We start from the raw sequence: 21275 nt of genomic DNA on the forward strand, positions 1-21275 counted from the left end.
CCCCCACTGAACTAGGCCCCTGATCTGATCAGTATTAGGATGTGCATTCCATAAACCATTTCTGTCTTACTGAAATTGGTGTTTGTGTGGTTCATGGATAGACCCATAAACCCCTCCCCACAACAAGTCTAATAGGAGATACCATGATAAACTAAGGGCTCAGTGGACTAAGAAGTTTTATAATTGTTGCTTTATGGTCACCTTAAGATGATGAAGTCAAATGGCATGTACTCTTTAACCTTAGTAAAGATGGCTACCAGTCATGTTGCTGCTTAGATCTTGAAGGTAATCAGCCAAAATGGAGAACAACATGGTTGCAGTTTAAGATATCTGTTTCCTTAAAGAATAGTTGAATCTAAGTTTCATATACAGTATATTCTGGATAAGAGTTGAATCACATAAATAGGATATTGTCACAGGTTAAAATTTGTATAAATAGAATTTAATTATAAGCTTTTTGCTATAAATTTAGAGCCAAATTTTGTTAGACGTTTTCCAGATTTTATAACCACACCCAGTGAGTTTACAAATCAATACAGAGATAAAGACTGTTCACACAATAGTCTTAAATATTAATTAAGAGTCAGATTAGTTAAAAAGTTTGGTACAGAGCAGATGAGTTCCTTGAGGAGGGAGCCACTCCTGGGTTTTGGCACTAGATGAATGGAAATTTTTTTTAATTTTTTAATTTTTTTTATTTAAAAAGGTAAAGTACCAAACCTAGGTATAGTGGAGAAGAGAGTTTATTATTGAATTGTGAGAGAGCAGAATAGCCAGAGGCAGACACATCTGGGGGTGTCCAGAATTCTCATACCCCTTAACCATAGCAGCCAGGAGGCCAAAGGTACAAAAAGATACAAAATGGGTGGGTAACCAAAATGTTTGGATTACATTGGGAAGAGCCTCTGAGGAAGGGGCAGGCTAGCCCCTGGGCTAGAGAGTTCAGGGTGGAGGGCAGGGTATGGCAGAAATGGCCTGTAACAGATAGAAACAGAAGGATTACTGCAAGAACCTGGACACCAGGTCCACTCTGTTACATAAAACAGGCACCACAGCCATTTGAACCAGGGTTGAAACTTAACACATAAAAAAGGTATAATTCCCCTGTCTTGCTGTTCATTGGAAATCCCCCCCCCAATGTATTTAATTTAACAAATCCTTTACCTCGTGCTAAAATCATAGATATAAAAGAAAATTCATCATAAAAGAAAAAGCCCACAAAAAATGCTATAATATGTAAAAGTAACTTTTTTTCTCCTGGTAATAATAGTGGATTATGAGGCTTAACCTAGGTCTAGACCTGGAAGCTTCTAGCCTTCCCACAATCTAATCTAGACTTAGAATGTTTTCAGCCTTTGAGACTTGCTGCTAAATAAATTTACCCATTCTTAGTTATTTCTGATCTCTTGCTGTGTCCAGAGCCATCTAACAAAAGCTAAAGACATGCAAGTGAACTTTCTGGAGATGGCCCATCTGATTTCATGATCTGTGATAGATGAACTCTAAATTGCAAGGCATATAGAGATCTCATCTCAGAATTGATTCTTGTTATTGTTATGTTTTTCCTCTCATTATTAAATAATATAATGATCCCTGGGCATTAACCCACACTATTGGGCAGATTCACTGCAGATCAATGACTCTCTTGTGGTAATGCTATGTAGATGAGTTAATGATTTCATAATTCCTAATAATGATTCTATAGAATTTCTAAATTTATACAAGTAATTTTGAGCTCTCTATATAAAAAGCTGCAATTAGAGTTCTGTAGTCCTTCCTGTGTCACACAAGCTAATTGCAAAAAACAGGCTTGGGGGGTTGGGGATTTAGCTCAGTGGTAGAGCACTTGCCTAGGAAGCGCAAGGTCCTGGGTTCGGTCCCCAGCTCCAAAAAAAAAAAAAAAAAAAAAAAAAAAACAGGCTTGGAACAAACTTACAATCAGGGAAAACATTCCTTCTAGAATAGGTGTGAAATTATTATCTGATAACTAAAGGTCATAAACTGGAAATGGACAATTTATTGTAGGACAGAAGTTAAAATATTGACTGGATTTGTGAGGTCCGAATTGAACCTCTTCCAGGACCTCTTCAATAAGACTCATGGAGGCGGTGATAAATATAAAAGCAAGAGGAGCTTACTCATACCAACATGTTGGGGCCATCTCACTTCAAGGGGAGACGACCCTGAGCAGACACTAACAGGGAGTTATATACCTTGCAAACAATTGGGGCAGAATTCGAACAATTGGGGCAGAATTTGCACAATGGTAACTAGGCAGGGTACTATGTACATTTGGTAGATGAAGCAACTTTCAGATTGGACTCATTGTACGGTTCAAGACTATGCCAGGCAGGGGTTGGGGATTTGGGGTGTTTGTTGGAAGCCACAGGTAGCTCTGTGTGACAATTTGCCTTGCAGCTGTTTTAAGAACTAAACCAACTTCTTTTCTTCCTGGAAGGGAGAGGTCCTTGTGCTCGAAGGTTTGTGGTGAGAATTTTCCCACTGGCCCCAGATTGGCCCCAACTCTGGCTCTTTCAAATTTTATACAAAACTATACAACGTAGATGATTTCCCTCCTGACAAAACTGTGCTAACTTATGACATAAGAATTATTGTTTTACACTTTTAATGAATGTGTGGAGCTAGTGACAGATAATGAATGTTTAATTAAATACTATTCTTAATGGAAACTCATGTAAACATCCCTGAAACTTCTTAGTACTTATACTTTCTCAGAAGAATAGATCACATGGTTTTCCAAGTATCTTTACATGCTAAAAGTTCATCACAAATAAAATAAGTACTAAGAAAGTAAAGTGTGTCTAGGAATCTCTCCACAAACCACAGGAACACAGATATCAATAAGACAGCGAATAACCTAATTGTGGTCCTACTATGACAAGAATTAGGGTGTGTGTTCAATAAATCATCCCTATCTGACTGAGATCAGTGTGTGGTTTGTAGAGTGACTACTAAACCACAAAATTTGATCTGTTGGCCAGGAAGCTCCCTACCCTCAACCATTCCTCAGTTACTAACAGTGAATGCCCCCAAGCCAGCTGGGCCCTCCAAAAGAAGATAAGTTGTTTTGTTTTTGTTTTTGTTCTTGTTCTTGTTTTCTGTACCTGCACAATTCTTTTTCTTTGTTTTAGTCTTGCTTTTGGTACCTTTTGGAGAGATTCAAGAGTGTAATAACTAGATGCAGTGTTTCCTTGAGTCTGAGGGAAGGGAATGCTCCAACTCCTCTTGGCTAAAGGGTTGGAGTACAGTTCACCCCTTTAGACTTGGACTTGGTTGAAACTCTACTCCAAGAGCCCATGCAGTGCTATATTGAAGCTCAGTTTTGTCTGTTTTCTATCTCTTACTTTTGTTTTGTTTGTTTGTTTGTTTGGTTGGTTGGTTGGTTGGTTGGTTGGTTGGTTGGAGTTTTTGTATATTTTTCTCTCCTGTGTCTTTAACTTGTTCTCTATGAGATGTCTAGGTTCCTTTGGTGGGATATCTGGGTTCCTTCACATTCCTCCTCAACTCTATCGTTTGTCCCAGGTGCATCAGTATATCCATATCTGTCAGTGTATGTCTTTAGTTTCATTTCGTTGCTTGATTGTTGCACTGTGTTTCATAATCAGAGGAAAAATATTTAAAACTTCATCTGCTGGCTGTTTACTCCTTAACTTAATTTTAACTCATTTCAAGGATTTTTAGAAGGAAAAAAGCACCCTGGATTGGGACAGCAAAAACTTATGAAATGCCCTTGGAGCCCTGCACATGCAGCTAGACTCAGCACTGCTGAAGAAGCCCTGTTAGGGACTGCTTGTCTGAACAAGCTGCTGTGTAAGGGGCCAGCAATTTCTCAACAGAAGGCAAGATGCTCTGCCCTTGAAACTACAGCTGGAAAAGGTAAGAAAAAATTTGTCTCTTCTAAATATAATATAAATGTCTATATGGCTTCTCTGTGTTTCAAATGTCCTGTAATATCTGTAACAAAAAGTTTGCTTAAAACTTATACCGCAGTATTGGAGCCATTCTGGGCAACAACATATGGCATAAGCCAACCCAGGGAAACAGGTTTTTAAAGTACTGGTAAATTGGTATAATATTTTTACACAATTCCTGTTCTAAAAATCAGACTTATAAAAGATAAGATTTAAAACAATGTTTCTTAAATGAGATATTAAAACTGTACCTTTATCTGTTCATGTATACAAGAATATCTCTTGCTAGCAGCCAAACTTTGTAACAATAAAACAATGCACGTGATATTGATTTTTAGAAACAAAGAACTGTTTAAAACATTTAAAAAATGATTTTCTCCTGTAAAAGTTATAGTTACACTGTTAGAAATTGGTTTTGTCCTCTAAAATGATGGTTATGCTTTTTAACTTCACTCTCAAAAATATACTTTTATTTTGATATTGCAAAAATAACTGTTAAAAATAATTTAACTATATGAATCTATGGGAAATCTTAAATTTTATTAAATATTTTATGATGATTATAATAAAAGAGGAAATACTACTGAAAATAATTATAATAATGATAGAAACTATGAGTTTAGAAATTATGATGGACAACAGCAATCAAATATCAAATTATGGGCCCAAGAAGGTCAATTTTGAAGGAAGTTGGAGCAATTCCTGTGGTAGTAGCTATGGATCTGATGCCCCCATTCATGCCAGTCTCCAATTTCCACTCATTCTCCTGGCCTCTGGCCATCTATCCTGTCTCTTCCAATACCTGATCCTGGACACCCCGATTCCCTTCCCCATCCTATCTTTCACCAAGTTCCCTCATCCATCTGCCTCCTATTTTACTCCCCCTTCTAAGTGAGACTCAAGCATTCCTGTTTGGAGCTTCCATCTTGTTTAACTTCCTCAAATCTGTGGGTTGTAATTTATGGCTAATATCCATGTATAACTGAGTGCATACCCATACATGTCTTTTGGGGACTCGGTTTCCATGCTCAGGGTGATATTCTCCAGTTCTATCCATTTGCTGCAAAATTCATGATGTTTTTGTTTTTAGTGGCTAAATAGTATTTCATTGTGTAGATGTACATTTTCTTTATCCATTCTTCAGTTGAGAGACATCTAGGTTGTTTCCAGTTTCTGGCTATTATGAATAAAGCACCTACAAACATAGTTGAACAAGTGTCTTTGTGGGATGGTGGAGCATTTTTTGGGTATATGATGAGAAGTGGTATCGCTGAGTCTTCAAGTATTCCAGAGTGGTCGTACAAGTTTGTATACCACCAGCAATGTCAAAGTGGTCTTCTTGTTTCACATCCTTGCCAGCATGTGTTGTCAATAAGTTTTTAATGTTAGCCATTCTGATGTGTGTAAAATGAAATCTCAGAGTAGTTTTTGCATTTCCCTAATCACTAAGGATATTGAACATTTCTTTTAAGTGCTTCTTGGGCATTCAAAATTAAATCTTTAGCTCTCTATTTGGTTTGTTGGTGTATAACTTCCTGAGTTCTTTATATATTTTGGATATTAGTTTTCTGTCAGATGTAGGGTTGGTGAATATTTTTACCAATCTGTAGGCTGTTATTTTGTCCAACTGACAATGTTCTTTGCCTTACAGAAGCTTTTCAGTTTCATGACATCCCAGTTTTGAATTGTTGATCTTAGAGCCTGAGCCATTGCTATTGTGTACAGAAAGTTGTCTCATGCACCAATGAATGGTGGTTTGAAAATACTTGACCCACAGAGTGGCACTAACTATCCTCAAAAATAAAAGGACTTCTGGGGGAATCACTATCCCTGAACTCAAGCAGTATTACAGAGCAATAGTGATAAAAAACTGCATGGTATTGGTACAGAGACAGACAGATAGACCAATGGAACAGAATTGAAGACCCAGAAATGAACCCACACACCTATGGTCACTTGATTTTTGACAAAGGAGCCAAAACTATCAAATGGAAAAAAGATAGCATTTTCAGCAAATGGTGCTGGTTCAAATGGAGGTCAGCATGTAGAAGAATGCAGATCGATCCCTGCTTATCACCCTGTACAAAGCTTAAGTCCAAGTGGATCAAGGACCTCCACCTCAAAGCAGATACACTCAAACTAATAGAAGAAAAAGTGGGGGAGCATCTCGAACTCATGGGCACTGGAGAAAATTTCCTGAACAAAACACCAATGGCTTATGCTCTAAGATCAAGAATCGACAAATGGGATCTCATAAAACTGCAAAGCTTCTGTAAGGCAAAGGACACTGTGGTTAGGACAAAACGGCAACCAACAGATTAGGAAAAGATCTTTACCAACCCTACAACAGGTAGAGGGCTTATATTCAAAATATACAAAGAACTCAAGAAGTTAGACCGAAGGGAGAGAAATAACCCTATTAAAAAATGGGGTTCAGAGCTAAACAAAGAATTCACAGCTGAGGAATGCCGAATGGCTGAGAAACACCTAAAGAAATGTTCAACATCTTTAGTCATAAGGGAAATGCAAATCAAAACAACCCTGAGATTTCACCTCACACCAGTGAGAATGGCTAAGATAAAAAACTCAGGTGACAGCAAATGCTGGCAAGGATGTGGAGAAAGAGGAACACTCCTCCATTGTTGGTGGAATTGCAAATTGATACAACCATTCTGGAAATCAGTCTGGAGGTTTCTCAGAAAATTGGACATTGAACTACCTGTGAACCCAGCTATACCTCTCTTGGGCATATAACCAAAAGATGCCCCAACATATAACAAAGACACATTCTCCACTATGTTCATAGCAGCCTTATTTATAATAGCCAGAAGCTGGAAAGAACCCAGATGCCCTTCAACAGAGGAATGGATACAGAAAATGTGGTACATCTACACAATGGAATATTACTCACCTATCAAAATCAATGACTTTATGAAATTCACAGGCAAATATCATCCTGAGTGAGGTAACCCAATCACAGAAAAACTCACATGGTATGCACTCATTGGTAAGTGGCTATTAGCCCAAATGCTTGAATTGCCCTAGATGCACAGAACACATGAAACTCAAGATGGATGACCAAAATATGAATGCTTCACTCCTTCTTTAAAAGGGGAACAAGAATACCCTTGGCAGGGAATAGGGACGCAAAGATTAAAACAGAGGCAGAAGGAACACCCATTCAGAGCCTGCCCCACATGTGGACCATGCATCTACAGATACAGCCACCCAATTAGATAAGATGGATGAAGCAAAGAAGTGCAGGCCGACAGGAACTGGATGTAGATCTCTCCTGAGAGACACAGCCAGAATACAGTAAATACATAGGCGAATGCCAGCAGCAAACCACTGAACTGAGTACGGGACCCCGGTTGAAGGAATCAGAGAAAGGACTGGAAGAGCTTGAAGGGGCTCAAGACCCCATTTGAACAACAATGCCAACCAACCAGAGCTTCCAGGGACTAAGCCACTACCAAAAGACTATACATGGACTGACCCTGAGCTCCAACCTCATAGATAGCCATGAATAGCCTAGTAAGAGCACCAGTGTAAGGGTGCAAGCCCTTGGTCCTGCCAAGACTGAACCCCCAGTGAACGTGATTGTTGGGGGCAGGCGGTAATGGGGGGAGGATGGGGAGGGGAACACCCATATAGAGGGGGAGGGGGAGGGGTTGGGGGAATGTTGGTCCAGAAACTGGGAAAGGGAATGATAATCGAAATGAAAATAAGAAATACTCAAGTTAATAAAGATATTTAAAAAAAAGTGAGAGATGTGGCTTTGTTGGAGGAGGTATGGCCTTGTTGGAGATGTGTCACTGTGAAGGTAGGTTTTGAGACCCTCTTCTTAACTGCCTGAGAACAATTGTCTCCTTTCTGCCTTTAGATCAAGATGTAGAACTTTCAGATCCTCCTGTGCTGTGCCTGCGTAGATGTTGGCATGCTCCCTCCTTGATGACAATGGACTGAATCTCTGAATCTGTAAACCAGCCCCAATTAAATGTTGTCCTTTATAAGAGTTACTTAGGTCATCTCTTCTTAGCAATGAAACCCTAATTAAAATACCCCCTTTCTCTTCTATTAGATTTGGTATATTTCCTTTTATGTTGAGGTTCTTGATTCACCTGGACTGAGTTTTGTGCAGGATGATAGATATCGATCTACTTGCATTCTACATGCAGACATCCAGTCATAACAGCAACATTTGTTGAAGATGCCTACATTCGTCCATCATATGGTTTTTGCGTTCTTTGTCAAAAATCAATTATCCATAGGTATGTGGGCGTATTTCTGAATCTTCAATTTTTTTCTATTGATCAACCTCTCTGTTTCTATACCAATACCATGAAGTTTTTATTACTATTGCTGTGTTGGATTGCTTGAAATTATGGATGGTGATACCTCCTGAAGTTCTTTTATTGTACAGGACAGTTTTGGCTATCCTGGGTTTTTCATTTTTCCATATGATGTTGATAATTGTTCCTTCAAAGTGTGTAAAGAATTGTTGGAATTTTTATGGGAATTGCATTGAATCTGTAGTTTCTTTTGGTAAGATGCCCATTTTATGTTAATTCTATGAGTCTATAGGCATGGGAGATCTTTCCATCTTCTGATGTCTTCTTCAATTTCTTTCTTAATGGACTTGAAGTTCTTGTCATAAAGGTCTTCCAGTTGCTTGGTTAGAATTATACCAAATTATTATTATTATTATTATTATTATTATTATTATTATTATTATTAGCTACTGTTAAGGGTGTTGTTTCCCTGATTACTTCTTTAAATGTTTATTTATTTATGTGAATACACTGTAACTGTCATCAGACACACTAGAAGAGGGCATCAAATCCCATTACAGATGGTTGTGAGCCACCATGTGGTTGCTGGGAATTGAACTCAGGACCTTTGGAAGAGCAATCAGTGCTTTTAGCTGCTAAGTCTTTTCTCCAGCCCTTCCATGATTTCTTTTTCCATCTGTTTATTGTGTACATACAGAAGAGCTACTGATTTTTATTTATTGGTTATTTCATTTATCTATACTTGAAATGTACCCTTTCCTGGTTTCATCCCAGAAACCTCCCATCCTATCTCCCTTCACCCCTGCCTCTGAGTTAATTTTGTATCAATTCATTTTTCTGAGGTTGCTTATTAGTTGTAGGAATCCTCTGGTAGAATATTTGTGATCAGTTATGTATACTATCATATCATCTGCAAATACCTATACTTTGACTTCATTTCCAATTTGTATTTCCTTGATCTTCTTTAGTTGTATTATTGATCTACCTAGAACTTCAAGTACTATATTTGAAGGGATACAGAAAGAGTGAACAGCCTTGTCTTGTCCCTAATTTACTGGAATTGATTTAAGTTCCTCTCCATTTAATCTGATGTTGTTAATTGGCTTGCTATATTTTTCCATATCCCTGATCTCTCCAAGACTTAACATGAAGGGGTGTTGGCTTCTGTCAAAGGTTTTTTCAGCATCTAATGAGATGATCGTGTGGGTTTTTTTCCTTTCAGGTTGTTTAGATGGCAGATTATGTTGATGTATTTTCATATATTGAACTTTCCGTGCTTCCCTGGGATAAAGCCTACTTGATCCCGGTGGATGATGTTTTTGATGATTTCTTAGATTTGGTGTCATTCCATAAGTTTAGGTATATTTTGTATTCACTTTTATTGACTTTTAGAAAGGTTTTCATTTCTTTCTTTATTTCTTTTTTGATTCAGTGATCATGGAGTAAGCAGTTGTTCAGATTCCATGAGTTTTTCAACTGTTTCTGTTGTTGGAGTCCATATTTCACCCATGGTGGTCTAATAAGATACAGATGATAATTTCAATTTTCTTTATTGTTAATACTTGCTTTGTGACCAAGTGTATAGTCAACTTTAGAGAATTTTTCATGGGATACTAAAAAGATGATATATTCTTTATGTTTGGGTGAAATGTTCTGTAGATATGTGTTAGGTCCATTTTATTCATAACATCTGCCAGTTTCTCTATTTAGTTTCTGCCTCAATGACATGTCAATTAATGAGAGTGGTATTTTAAGTCTCCCACGATTAATTAGGGATGGATGTGCAATTTAAGCTTTAATAATGTTTCCTTTACGAATGTGGTTGCCCTTGCCTTTGGGACATAGATGGTCAGAACTGAGGCGTCATTTTGATAAATTTTTTCCTTTGATGAGTATGAAATATCCTTTCCTATTTCTATTTTATTAGATATTATAATGAGTATTCCAGCCTGCTTCCTGTGTCCATTTGCTTGGAAAAATCTTTTCCCAGCCCTTTACTCTAGGAAATGTCTGTCTTTGATGTTGAGATATGTTTCTTGTACGAAGCAGAATAATGGATCCTGTTTTGCATCTATCCCATTAGTCTGTGTCTTTTCATTGGGAAATTGAGTCCATTGGTACTGGTACTGATAGATATTAATGATTGTTAATTCCTGCTATTTTATGATATTTCTCTCTCTCTCTCTCTCTCTCTCTCTCTCTCTCTCTCTCTCTCTCTCTCTCTCTCTGTGTGTGTGTGTGTGTGTGTGTGTGTGTGTGTTTGTCTGTGTGTGTTGTTGTTGTTGTTGTTGTAAAAATATAAAAAATTTTAAAAAAGTATTGGTTTCTTTTACCTCACTAGGTCTGCACCACAGTGCCCCAAGATACCTGCTAGATATCTTGGTGGAAACACATCCCAACTTCGCTACAGCAGCCCAGTGTCTCCAGCCACCACACACTTTCCTATACTCAAACCATCACATAAAAGAACACACAACCCAATAATCTTAGATCCAATTGATAAGATATAATTGCCCACTTAAACATACAAAGCCCTGTACCATCCATCCCTTAAGAACATTGATAACAACGTGTAAATACACAAAGTGAGATCTTTACATCAGCCTCCATTGTCCTGCCACGGCTTCTTGGCCTTTCCTCCTCCTCTCTTCCTCTCTCTTCGTTCCAGTCTCCTCCTCTTCCTTCAAACTTTTCTCCCGCCCATCCTTCCTTCTCATCCAATGACAGGACTCCTATCTTGAAACCTGCCTCACCTGTGACATCATCCCGTGTGTGTGTGTGTGTGTGTGTGTGTGTGTGTGTGTGTGTGTGTGTGTCTCCCTTTTTCCTTTGGTTTTGTTATTTGAAGTTATTTGCCTGTGTTTCTTATATTTAACCTCCTTGAGTTGTCATTTTCTTTCTAGTACCTTCTGTAGGGCTGGATTTCTGGACAGATGTTGGTTAAATTATATTTTTATCAAAAAATACCTTGTTTTCTCCATGTATGGTGATTGAATATTTTCTTGGGTATAGTAGTCTAGGTTTGCATCTGGGGTTTCTTAGAGGCATCAAAATATGTGCCTGGTGCTCATAGAAGAATGAGAGGGGGAAGGGGTATGGGAGAGGGGGAAAAGGGGATTACGTTTGAAATGTAAATATATAAAATATCCAAGAAAAATAAAATTACTTTAAAAAATTATCTGCCCAGGTCCTTTGGCTTTTCAGTCTCTGTTGAGAGTAGGGTGTAATTCTTTTTTTTTTTTTCTGGAGCTGGGGACCAAACCCAGGGCCTTGTACTTGCTAGGCAAGCGCTCTACCACTGAGCTAAATCCCCAACCCCAAAACTAGGGTGTAATTCTAACAGGTCTGCCTTTATATGACTTGGCCTTTTCCCCCTTGTAGCTTTTAAAATTTTTCCTTTGTCCTATACCTTTAATGTTTTGATTATAATATGTGGGAGGGTTTTCATTTTTGGTTCAATTAATTTGGTGTTTCATAAGCTTTTATTTCTATACGCTAAAAATTTTTTTCTATGATTTTGTTGAAAATATGTGCTGGATCTTTGAGCTGGAAATCTTCTATTCCTGTTATTCTTAGGTTTCATCTTACCATAGTGTTGCAGCTCCTATGGCGAGAAACATTTTTTTTCTACTGTCTTTCTTTCATTATTTTTTTTAATTTTTTATTATATATTTCTTTACTTATATTTCAAAGGTTATTCCCCTTCATAGTTTCTGTCTTAAGCCCCCATTCCCTCCCCTCCCTTCCCCCATACAAGTATTCCCCCTATACATCCCCTTTGTTGCCATCCCCCATATTCCCCTGCATTGGGGGTCCAACCTTGGTAAGACCAAGGGCTTTCCCTTCCACCGGTGCCCCAACAAAGCTATTCTCTGCTACATATGCAGTTGGAGCCCTGGGTCAGTCCATGTATAGTCTTTCGGTAGTGGTTTGATCCCTGGAAGCTCTCTTGGTTGGCATCATTGTTTTTATGGGGTTGCAAGCTACTTCAACTCTTTCAATACTTCCTCTAATTCCCCCTAAGGGGGTCCTATTCTCAGTTCGGTGACTTGCTGCTAGCACTGACCTCTGTATTGGATGTGCTCTGGATGTGTCTCTCAGGAGAGATCTATATCCAATCCCTTTCCATGTGCATTTTTTAGCCTCATCAATCTTATCTAGTTTTGGTGGCTGTATATATGTGAGCCACATGTGTGTCAGGCTCTGAATGGCCATTCCTTGAGTCACTGCTCTAAACTTTGCTTCCATATCCCCTACTATGAACATTTCCCCTTTTTAAGAAGGGGTGGAAGCATCTGCATTTTGGTCATCCTTCTTCTTGAACTTCCTGTGGTCTGTAGATTGCATCTTGGGTAATTTGAGCTTTTTGGCTAATATCCACTTGTCAATGAGTGTATACCAAGTGTGTTTTTCTGTGATTGAGTAACCTAACTCAGGATGATATTTTCTAGTTCATTCCATTTGCCTATGAATTTCATGAAGTCATTGTTTTTGATAGATGAGTAGTACTCCATTGTGTAGATGTATCACATTTTTTGAATCCATTCCTCTGTGGAAGGGCATCTGGGTTCTTTCCAGCTTCTGGCTATTATAAATAAGGCTGCTATGAACATAGTGGAGCATGTGTCTTTGTTGTATGTTGGAGCATAGTTTGGGTATATGCCCAAGAGAGGTATATCTGGGTCCTCAAGTAGTGTAATGTCCAATGTTCTGAGGAACCTCTAGACTGATTTCCAGAGTGGTTGTACCAGTTTGCAATCTTACCAACAATGGAGGAGTGTTCCTCTTTTTCCACATCCTTGTCAGCATCTGCTGTCACCTGAGTTTTTGATCTTAGCCATTCTGACTGGTGTGAGGTGGAATCTCATGGTTGTTTTGATTTGCATTTTGCTAATGACTAAGGATATTGAACATTTATTTAGGTGCTTTTTTGGCCATTCAATAATCCTCAGCTGATAATGTTTTGTTTAGCTCTGTGCTCCATTTTTAATAGGGTGATTTGGCTTTGTGGAGTCTAACTTCCTGAGTTCTTTGTATATTTTGGTTAATAACCCTCTATCAAATGTAGGATTGGTAAAGATCTTTACCCAATCAGTTGGTTGCTGTTTTGTCCTAATGATGGTGTTTTTTGCTTTACGAAAGCTTTGAAGGTTTATGAGGTCCCATTTGTCGATTCTTGATCTTAGAGAATAAGCCATTGGTGTTTTGTTCAGGAAATTTTCCCCAGTGCCCATGTGTTCGAGATGCTTCCCCATATTTTCTTCTAATAATCTGAGTATATCGGGTTTGATGAGGAGGTCCTTGATCAACTTGGACTTAAGCTTTGTACATGGTGATAAGAATGGATCGATTTGTATTCTTCAACATGCTGACCTCCAGTTGAACCAGCATCATTTGTTGAAAATGCTCTTTCTTCCATTGGATGGTTTTAGCTCCTTGTCAAAGATCAAGTGGCTACAGGTGTATGGGTTCATTTCTGGGTCTTGAATTCTGTTCCACTGATCTACCTACCTGTCTCTGTACCAATATCATACAGTTTTTTTTTTATGACTATTGCTTTATACTACTGCTTGAAGTAAGGGATGGTGATTCCCCCAGAAGATCTTTTATTGTTGAGTATAGTTTTCACTATCTGGGGTTTTTGTTATTCCAGATTAATTTGCAAATTCCTCTTTCTATCTCTATAAAGAATTGAGTAGGAATTTTGATGGGGATTGCATGGAATCTGTAGATCGCTTTTGGCAAAATAGCCATCTTTACTATATTAATCCTGCCAATCCATGAGCATAGAAGACCTTTCCATCTTCTGAGATCTTCCTCAATTTCTTTCTTCAGAGATTTGAAGTTCTTGTCATACAGATCTTTCACTTGCTTGGTTAAAGTCACACCAAGATATTTTATGTTATTTGGGACTATTGTGAAGGGTGTCATTTCTTTAATTTCTTTCTCTACCTGTTTATTCTTTGAGTAGAGGAAGGCTACTGATTTGTTTGTGTTAATTTTATACCCAGCCACTTTGCTGAAGTTGTTTATCAGTTTTAGTAGTTCTCTGGTAGAACTGTTGTGGTCGCTTAAGTACAGTATCATATCATCTGCAAATAATGATATTTTGATTTCTTCCTTTCCAATTTTTATCCCTTTGACCTCCTTTCGTTGTCTGCTTGCTCTGGCTAAGACTTCGAGTACTATATTGAATAAGTAGGGAGAGAGTAGGCAGCATTGTCTAGTCCCTGATTTTAGTGGGATTGCTTCAAGTTTCTCTCCATTTAGTTTGATGTTAGCTACTGGTTTGTTGTATATTGCTTTTACTATGTTTAGATATGGGCCTTGAATTCCTGATATTTCCAGGACTTTTATCATGAAGGGGTGTTGAGTTTTGTCAAATGCTTTCTCAGCATCTAATGAAATGGCCATGTGGTCCTTATCTTTGAGTTTGTTTATATAGTGGATTACATTGATGGATTTTTGTATATTAAGCCATCCCTGCATCCCTGGGATAAAGCCTGCTTGATGATGATGGATGATCGTTTTGATGTGTTCTTGGATTCAGTTTGCAAGAATTTTATTGAGTATTTTTGTATCAATATTCATAAAGGAAATTGGTCTGAAGTTCTCTTTTTTTGTTGTGTCTTTGTGTTGTTTTGGTATAAAAGTAATTGTGGCTTCATAGAACGAATTTGGTAGTGCTCTGTCTGTCTCAATTTTGTGGAATAGTTTGGATAGTATTGGTATGAGGCCTTCTATGAAGGTCTGATAGAATTCTGCACTGAACCCATCTGGACCTGGGCTCTTTTTGGTTCGGAGACTCTTAATAACTGCTTCTATTTCTTTAGGAGTTATGGGGTTGTTTAGATGATTTATTTGTTTCTGATTTAACTTTGGTACCTCGTATCTGTCTAGAAAATTGTCCATTTCCTACAGATTTTCAAGTTTTGTTGAATATAGGTTTTTGTAGTAGTATCTGATGATTTTTTTTTAATTTCTTCAGATTCTGTTGTTATGTCTCCCTTTTCATTTCTGATTTTGTTAATTTGGATACACTCTCTGTGACCTCTGGTTAGTCTGGCTAAGGGTTTATTTATCTTGTTGATTTTCTCCTTTTTTTTTTCTTTTTCTTTTTTTCCGGAGCTGGGGACCGAACCCAGGGCCTTGTGCTTGCTCGGCAAGCGCTCTACTACTGAGCTAAATCCCCAACCCCTCTTGTTGATTTTCTCAAAGAACCAGCTCCTGCTTTTGATTCTTCGTGTAGTACTTTTCGTTTCTTCTTGGTTTGAAAGACCTCCGGAGAGGACCTTTCCCTCAGGAGGAGACCCAAGCGCCCGAATGACCAAGCCCAGACCACTCGGATGCAATCAGCAAGAGGGTTTATTGGAAAACACAGGTACCTTCGGGCACACAGTCTCTTCGGAGGACTTGCACGCCCAGTAGCTCCAGCATGGGGCTTTTATAGGGTTTGGGGAAGCAGAAGCGGGCGTACAGAAGCAGATGCATAGTTACGGGGATTGGTGGATTCAAACGAGGCACATAGACATGTTCACATATGATTGGCTATTTCACATGATGAGGTAATAAAGTATAGCTACACACATTGGCAGGTTTGAATCATATTCAAATGAGGTTGCAACGTGGTAAGAGAGTACGTGCAGGCTGGGGCGTCCTGAATGTCGGGGGCTGGGGGCTTATCTCTTCCTGCCAGGTGGCCTGTGAGTCAGATCCAGTACTCCTGGTCTGTTCTGCATTCCTTTCCTTTTATGGTCTGTTAGTTTTAAAGGTGACTCGGCCCTAGGTATCTGGACGTGCCTGGACTCCTTCAAGCCTGTTACAGCTCTGAGTTAAGACTCATGGGGGGGGGTGTCTTTCAGGGTGATTTCAGCTCTGGGTTTGGTTATTTCCTGCCTTCTACTCCTCTTGGGTTTATTTATTTCTTTTTGTTCTAGAGCTTTAAGGTGTGCTGTCAAATTGCTGACATATGCTCTCTCCTGTTTCTTTTTGCAGGCACTCAGAGCTATGAGTTTTCCTCTTTGTACCACTTTCATTGTATCCCATAAGTTTTGGAATGTTGTATCTTGATTTTCATTAATTCTAAGAAGTCTTTCATTTCTTTATTTCTTCCTTGACCAAGTTGTCATTGAGTAGCATTGTTCAACTTCCATGTATATGTGGCCTTTCTGTGATTATTGTTGTTATTGAAGACCAGTCTTAGTGCATGGTGATCTGATATGATGCATGGGATTATTTCTATCTTCCTGTGTCTGTTGAGGCCTGTTTTGTGACCGATTATATGGTCAATTTTGGAGAAGGTTCCATGAGGTGCTGAGAAGAAGGTATATCCTTTTGTTTTAGGATGGAATGTTCTGTAAATATCTGTTAAATACAATTGGTTCATAACTTCTGTTAGTTTCTCTACATCTGTTTAATTTCTGTTTCCATGATTTGTCCAGTGATGAGAGTGGGCTGTTGAAATCTCCTACTATTATCGTGTGAGGTGCAATGTGTGCTTTGAGATTTAGTAAGGTTTCTTTTATGAATGTAGATGCCCTTGCATTTGGAGCATAGATATTTAGGATTGAGAGTTCATCTTGGTGGATTTTTCCTTTGATGAATATGAAGTGTCCTTCCTTATCTTTTTTAATGACTCTTGTTTGAAAGTCAGTTTTAATTGATATTAGATGGCAACTCCAGCTTGTTTCTTCAGGCCATTTACTTGGAAAATTGTTTTCCAGCCATTATTCTGATGTAATGTCTGTCTTTGTCTCTGAGGTGTGTTTCCTGCAGGCAGCAAAATGCTGGGTCCTCTTTACATATCCAGTCTGTTAGTCTATGTCTTTTTACTGGGGAATTGAGTCCATTGATGTTGAGAGATATTAAGGAATAGTGATTGTCACTTCCTGTTATTTTCATTGTTAGAGGTAGAATTGTTGTGGTTTGCCTTGGAGTTCTCTCTATTTTGATGCTAATTCTGCTCCCCCAAGGATGGCTGCATAGTCACATACTCAGGACACAGGTGATCTGATCAGAAACTCCCATTTAATTTGTAAAATAAAGGCAAGAGCCAGAGATTTGGGCAGGGGGAGAGGAGCTGGTAGAGAGGAAGAAGGGAGAAGAGAGGAGTGCTCGGAGAAGGAGAAGCGGGAGACATGGCAAATAAAAGGTGCAAGTGATGAGGGATTTGGGAGCGAGGAATAGGACAGTGTAGGGTGGATCTGCCCAATCTAGACCCTAGATTGTTTTCATATTAATTGAGGTGCGTTTTCTTTGTACAGGCCGATTTGGGCTGGAGAGGTTACTGCAACATAGAATTATGTTTGTTTGTCTCTCTTTTGGTTTTATTGCAAGGAAATTATATTCTCGCTTTCTATACGATGTAGTTTCTCTCCATGTGTTGGAGTTTTCCATTTATTATTGTTTGTAGGACTGGATTTGTAGAAAGATATTGCTTAAATTTGGTTTTGTCATGAAATATCTTGGTTTCTCCATCTATGTTAATTGAAAGTTTTGCTGGATACAGTAAATTGGGCTTGCATTTGTGTTCTCTTACGGTCTGTATTACATCTATCCAGGATCTTCTGGCTTTCATAATAAGAAGTCTGGTGTAATTCTTATTGGTCTGCCTGTATATGTCACTTGACCTTTTTCACTTACTACTTTTAAGATTCTTTCTTTGTTTTTTGCATTTGGTGTTTTAACTATTATGTGATGGGAGGAATTTCTCTTCTGGTCAAATCTATTTGGAGTTCTGTAACCTTCTTGTATGTTTATGGGCAGCATCTCTTTCTTTAGGTTAGGGAAGTTTTCTTCTACAATTTTGTTGAATATATTTACTGGGCCTTTAAGTTGGGAGTTTTCGTTTTCTTCTATACCTATTATCCTCAGGTTTGATCTTCTCATTATTTCCTGGATTTCCTGTATGTTTTGGGTTAGGAGCTTTTTGTGTTTTACATTATCTTTGACAGTTGTATCAATGTTTTCCATGGTATCTTCTGCCCTTGAGATTCTCTCTTCTATCTCTTGTATTCTGTTGGTGATGCTTGTATCTACGGCTACTTGTCTCTTCCTTTGGTTTTCTATATCCAGGGTTATCTCCCTTTGTGCTTTCTTTATTGTTTCTAGTTCCATTTTCAGTTCCTCCACCTGTTTGGTTGTGCTTTCCTGTAATTCTTTCAGTGATTTTTGTGTTTCCTCTCTAAGGGCTTCTACTTGTTTACTTGTGCTTTCCTACATTTCTCTAAGGGAGTTCTTTATGTCTTTCTTAAAGTCCTCCGTCATTATCAAAAAATGTGATTTCAAATCTAAATCTTGCTTTTCTGATGTGTTTGGATATCCAGTGATTTTTTTGGTGGTAGTTCTGGACTCTGATGATGCCAAAGTAGTCTTGGTTTCTGTTGATTAGGTTCCTGTGCTTGTCTCTAGCCATTGGGTTGTCTCTGATGTTTGATTGTCTTGTTGTTTCTGGCCGTGACTTGGTCCTGCTGTATGCCTCTGTGTCAGCACTCCTGTATAACTGTTTTCCTGTTTTCTTTCAGCTTTTCCTGAGAATGGGTTCTCTGCTCTCAAATGTGGCCACATTCTGTCTTCTAGCTCTAGGTGCGGGCAGGAATCAAAGGGTCCTGCCACTGATTGCTTGTGTAGGTCCTTGCACCCCTCGGGCACAGTTGGCACTATGTTCCCTCTTGGGTCTGGACTGTGGGCAGAAAGTATTCTCCTCTGACTTCTCAGGAGTATCCACACTTCTGAGGTTTCAGCTCTCTCCCCCACAGGATTTGGGTGCAGGGAGCTGTTTGGCTAGATCAGTTCGGTCCTGGGCACAGAGGCACTGTGCAGTTTCTCCTTGGGCCAGGGATGTGGTCTGAGGTGTGCAGAGGTGGCAGTCTGTCCTCCGACCTCAGGATATGTTAAGGGAAACATTTAATTATGCACTTGAGTACAGTTTCAGAAATTTATTCCATTATCATCATAACAGGGAAGAATTGTGGTACACGGAGAGACATTTCAGTAATAATGGAGACCTCCATCTTCATCTGTATGCATAGAGTGAAACTCTGAGCTTTGCATGGGCTTTTGAAACCTCAAAGCCTACCCTGTACTTCCTCCAACAAGGCCATGCCTCCTTATCCTTTCAAATAGTGCCACACCCTGATAACCAAGCTTTCAAGCTTCTTGGGGCCATCCTTATTCAAACCACCAGAGTACCACATTTTTAAGATGCACTTATCAGTTAGTGGACCTTTAAGATGTTTCTGTGCAGTAGCTATTGTGAATAGAGCAGTTGTGAACAAGGAAGAGCATGGGTTTCTGTAGTAGGAAATAGAATTATTTGAGTATTTGCCAGGAGTAGAAGAGTTGGGTCATATGGTAGATCCATTTTTAATTTTCTGAGGAACTACCACACTGATTTACACAGTAGCTGTACCAATTTTTACTCCCATCAATAGTAGATGAAGGTTCCCAATTCCTCAAAAACATTCAGCAGCATTTTGTTTTCTTAATCAGTCTGACTAAAGTACAATGAAATTTCAAAATAGTTCAAAATTTGAATTTCTGTGATGGGTAAGGATGATGAACGCTGTTGAAAATATTTCTTAGCCATTTCTTTTCTCCTTCTAAAGACTCTGTGTTTAGTTCCATAGCCTGCTTTTAAATTGCATTATTTTGTTTGTTTGTGGGGTTTTTGTTTGTTTCTGTTTTTTTTTTTTTTGTAGGTTAACTGTAAGATCTTGGTTGTGTAGTTAATTGCTTGGGAGAATTATTTAATGAGAGCATGCAGATACTACAGATGCATTGGTCTGTATCTTCACTGACCCTCCTCTCCTATATTCCATGTTGTCATATTTTGTATTTGCCTATATCCCATTCAGAGTAGTCTGACTGTTACATTGAATTCTTGGAGCTTTTGGGTTACATCTTTTTTCTGATTGCATCTAAATGTTATCTTTGAAGATTGCCCACAAGTCTACACTGGATATGGGAATACCAGACAACAATATACTCACACTCATAGCATAGTTAAGAACTTAAAGCCTTGAACATGTTACAAATCCTTTTCTGTGAACTCACATCTGAGAAAACATCAGAACATTGATACTGGAGAGAACCCTTACAGATGTAAGAAATGTGACAAATTTTTTACTAAGTGTTCAACTCTTTGAGAACATCAGAAAATGCATTCTGGAAAGAAAACTTTCAAATACAAAGGCTGTGACATATCCTTTATCTGCCTTTCAAATCTTGAAATACATAAGAAAATTCATACTGGAGAGACAGATATCACTGTAAATAATGTGGCACAGAATTTATCTGGTATTCTCTCTGCTTAAAAATCACAACAGTATATGTAATAGAAACGCAAAATAAGATACCTATGGAAGCCTTTAATGAAAGGATTAACTAACAGAAAAGCATCACAGAGTATATATTAAAATAAAGTTCTACAAATGTAACTGCTGGAAATCTACTGTTTAAATGTGTATGGGTTCTTAGCCTGCAAGTATGTCTGTGAGTGTCTATAAACTACATGTATGCTCAGTGCAGGTGGAGGCTAGAAAGGGACAAAACATCTCCTGCAGCTAGAGTTACAGATAGTTGTGATATCATATGTTTGGTTTGGGAATTTTACAGAAGTTCTCTGGGAGAGCAACCAGTGCTCTTAACCACTAAGTTATCCCCAGCATCTAGGGAAAGCTGTAATAAAAACATTTATCTTTTTCATCATCCAAAACCTCATAATAATGCTATGTGTGATGTGCCTGCCTTTAGTCCTAGCACTCAAGAGACAGAGACAGGTGGATTGATGGGAAATCAAGGCAGCAGTCTATATATCAAGTTCCAGAACAGCCAAACCTACACAGAGAAATGTGAAAAAAAAAATAAAAAGAAAAGGAAGAAGGAAAGAAGAAAGGCAGAGGGAGAAGGAGGGGAGATCTAATAAAATCTCATCTTACTGGGCAGTGGTGCTGCAGGCCTTTACTCCCAGAATCTCTGTAATTTCAAAACCAGCCTGGAATACAGAACAAATTCCTAGATTGCAAGGGCTACAGTTTTAGGTAGGGTTTTT

General features: G+C 38.5%; 1 long non-coding RNA gene across 1 annotated transcript in view; it reads right to left on the minus strand.

The window, feature by feature from the left end:
• The window catches only part of LOC108349017 (uncharacterized), a 28474-nt gene that overhangs the window by 1421 nt on the left and 5778 nt on the right, over positions 1-21275 (minus strand). The window contains exon 3 of the long non-coding RNA XR_015649599.1: positions 202-337. This is a non-coding gene — a long non-coding RNA (uncharacterized LOC108349017). The remainder of the gene's footprint in view (positions 1-201; positions 338-21275) is intronic.

The sequence above is a fragment of the Rattus norvegicus genome, chromosome 1, assembly GCF_021556685.1.
Source record: "Rattus norvegicus strain SHRSP/BbbUtx chromosome 1, alternate assembly SHRSP_T2T, whole genome shotgun sequence".
Taxonomy (NCBI): domain Eukaryota; kingdom Metazoa; phylum Chordata; class Mammalia; order Rodentia; family Muridae; genus Rattus; species Rattus norvegicus.